We start from the raw sequence: 3,561 nt of genomic DNA, 5'->3' as shown, positions 1-3,561 counted from the left end.
AGCTCCGTCAGACACATTTCTCTTGCAGGTTAGTCACTGAAATTACAAACTGAGTGAGTTTTTGTGTATCGAACTGCAAAAAAAAAGTGCTGCGTCTGAGTTCATGTGACTTCTCATCATACTTCTTGTAACTTTGCAGCACTGATAGTGAAATCTACACCGATTACGTCAACTGTCAGCCCTTCCGAGGCTCGCTCCGGGCCAGGAAAAGAAACCCTGGATTCACATTTATTTAGTTAATTTGAATTAAACTAAGTTTATACAGCAGATGTGCATGTTTGCCAACTGCCACTTTACAAGTCAGCACAATCTCAGCTCAGCCTTTCTGTCGGCTCGCTGGCCTGCCGGACTCTTTGTGAACCGGTTGAGCCTTTGCCATCTGTCAGACTGTATTATAGCGTATAGTCCCCTCTAGTAGCATGTAGTTTAGAAGTTTACAAGGATTTGTTTTTGGCTCCCATAAACAACAGGGAGCAACAGTTCTTTGCCATATTTAATACTATTTTACACAAAGTGAGGTGCAGTTTTCACATATAGCTTAAGACTTTTTTGCATTTTTTAAACTCTTACATGCAACAGGGAGGCTGTAAGCAATATTGAATGCACAAACGCAGCACTAAAAGCCACTTTGCTAACCTTTTTTCTGCTGCTTTTTCATGCAGCAGTGCCTGGCTCTTTTATGACACATGTTCTGCCTTAATCCTACTTGAGGGCGTGCATTTCTACTCCGCTGTGCAGCTTGTGTGCAGACAATAAAGTTGGAATGCAAACACAGTTTATGGCAGCGGACAAAGCAGAATGAAATCCTTATACACAAAAAAAAACACTAAATAAACTCACTGCTGTACTATTACACAAAGACACCCTTTAATCTTGAACTACATTTCCCAGAAATCTCTGTTTTTAAAAAAAAACCGCCATGAAACAATATAAACAAACATCACACCTTTAAAGAAATAGTAAAAAAATAATAATAAATAAAATAAAAGGCGTCTTCTGGTGCTATAACTGCTGGACGACAGGAAGCCCCGTGAGAGTGCAAAAACATATATATTTGTGTATAAATATATTAAAAAAGGGAATAAAAAGGGTTTAAAATGAGGCATCGCTCTGCAGGAAGCAGCCCCACGAGCTGCCTGATGTTTGAGCCAAACGACACTAACTAGCATGTCCGAGACCAGCTAACCACCTCAACCAGCTAACCGAACCGTTCAACTCCGCCAACCAGCCACGCCAGGAAACCCGAGCCGGAGCCAGTAAAGGCGGCTCGGTTCGTTCATTCACAGCGGATTTTGTTTTGTTTTTCTTTTTTTAATCACCAACATGTGCTGCTCGTAGTGAAGCTAAAGCGCAGCGATGCTAACAACAGACGCGCTAACAGGACGTGAAGGTAGTTTAGGTGATAACCGGGACCGTGATGGGGCAGATAGCCGCCATGAAGAGCCGCGAATCGGACGTGAATAACGGGTTAAACGCTGGAAACGTGCTGCTCGGGTTCAACACGCTCCGGCTAATAGCGCAGGTTCGCTCAGTTACCTTCATATTTACCGCAAAACGGCGGGGGGTGGAAAAAAAAAAAGCGACGCGCAAAATCCCCCGAAAACGAAGCTGATGTATAAATCACGTGACTTAACGGAGGTGAAATTAAAACGTTACCTGTTGTGATTCCCCGACGTTTAAAAGACTCTTCTTCTTTCTTTCTTTTTTTGTCTTTTTTTTTTTTTTCCTCCAAACGTGGACTTCTGTTTTTCCTCCTCCGGAAAAAATAAAACACGTCCCACTACCTCAGCCTCCAAAAATCTCAACCACAGTCCACACCGACGGTCTGGCCACGGCTCAAGGCAGACGTGTCCATCATCCCCGCAAGGCCCGCCCCGTACAGTGAAAAACATCTGTCGGCGGCCTCTCATTGGCTCGCCGGGATTACTGTATGAGATCCCGAGACGTGATTGGTCCAGCGCGTTGGAGGGAGGTTTAATGAGGATGTGGCGGGGCGAGTGAAGCGAGGCGGCGCCCCCTAGAGGCCACCTGTGGTCACTGCAGCATGTTGGTGGAGTATTGTTTATTGTTTGTTTAATTATATGAGTTTAATCTATTTAATTTCAGTAGCACAGTGTGTGTTATTGTGTGTTTTTATCTTTCATACAAGATCGTTTTTATATTAAGTAAAACATTTTTGAAACCACTTTTCACCTTGTATGAACATATATTTACATATTTTTTATTTCCTTATACTGTGTTTAACTGTGTTTGTGACCAATAAAGGCCTTAAACCTTGAATCATGGTTAATGAACTTTAAGTATTACTGTATCAGAATCAGAATCAGACATACTTGAGGGCAAATTGTTTGTGTTCATATGTCCTAAAAGTAGGAACATAAGTAGAAACAATATAAGCATAAATGTAAACCGTGCTTTTCCTAAGAAATTAAATTAAAATTAAATTAAGTGGAACAATATCTTTATAGATTTCTATGTACATGTTCTCTGCAGAGATGTTCTGCTGTTCTCCACAGATTTTTTTCTATCAGCTGCCCTCTGCTTGTGTTGCTCTATATTTTCTCTTTAAAACACCCCGAAGGTGTTCTGTTGGATTCAAATCAGGACACAAACTGTCCAGTTCACAGTTTCCACTTTGGTCTTCTTTAGAAACTCTTTAGAAACTGTTAAGTTCTGCAGACCAGGAGTCACGTTGTCAGACATTATTTTGGTTTATCCACAGATATTCGTGGAGCATCTACATGTTTTACATTCATGCAGCCCCATGTCATGATGCTGCCACCTCCGTGCGTCACTGTCAGGACCATGCATCCACTGTGGTGGTCCTGGTCAGGTTCACACCAAACATCTGGACTCCATCTGAGCCCAACACATTGATCTCCAACTGACCAAAGAATGTTCTCACAACATTCATGAGGCTTCTTTTTATGTTCCTTAGCCAAGTTTCATCTTGCAGTGTTGTACTGAAGAGCAATCAAGGGTTTAGTTCTTGTAATTCATCCATAGAGGCTGATGTTCTGAAGTGTCCTTCACACTGTGTGAGCTTCACACTAACTCTGGTCTCCATTGATCAGCCCTGTGCCAAGTCTGAAGCAGCTGCCTTTGTCTGGTGTCCACAGCTCCATAGTGACAGTAGTTGACTGTCCGTGGAGTCATTGTAGGAGGACGACCACTGCAGCCCTGATCAGTGCTACTATGGCTCCTTCTGGACCTCCTGGTTCCTGCTCACACTGTGGTTCCACTGATTTATAACTGATCATCCTGGATGCTTTTCTCACAATCAGGTTTTTCAGGTCCTCTGGCAATTTAATTTCAATGTGGAGCCATGATGTAAGCATGTGGATAGACACGGCACATAGGTCCAAAACAGAGAAAGTTCTGCTGTTCACAGCTCACTTTAGAACCTTGTTCATGCAGTTAGACTGACTGGACCTCACAGGTGGACTCAGGAGGTGGATTCACTTTGGTCACACTGAGTTTCTCCTTCAGAATTTTCAATATAGTCTTTCTAGAGTATTTGTTTTTTATCGTTATTTAAAGGAAATACACGTTCAAATCAGA

At 42.4% G+C, this 3,561-nt stretch overlaps 1 protein-coding gene across 1 annotated transcript in view; it reads right to left on the bottom strand.

Moving 5' to 3' along the window:
* Nucleotides 1-1,822, bottom strand: part of LOC103373578 (band 4.1-like protein 2) — a 24,138-nt gene extending 22,316 nt beyond the window's left edge. The window contains exon 1 of the mRNA XM_008303492.1: nucleotides 1,657-1,822. The gene's annotated coding sequence lies outside the window, so the exon portion shown is untranslated. The remainder of the gene's footprint in view (nucleotides 1-1,656) is intronic.
* Between the last annotated feature and the right edge of the window lie 1,739 nt (nucleotides 1,823-3,561).

The sequence above is a fragment of the Stegastes partitus genome, unplaced genomic scaffold (genome assembly GCF_000690725.1).
Source record: "Stegastes partitus isolate 25-593 unplaced genomic scaffold, Stegastes_partitus-1.0.2 Scaffold2017, whole genome shotgun sequence".
NCBI lineage: Eukaryota > Metazoa > Chordata > Actinopteri > Pomacentridae > Stegastes > Stegastes partitus.
The sequence above is the reverse complement of the archived record's forward strand: the minus strand, read 5'-3'. Positions and strand labels throughout refer to the sequence as shown.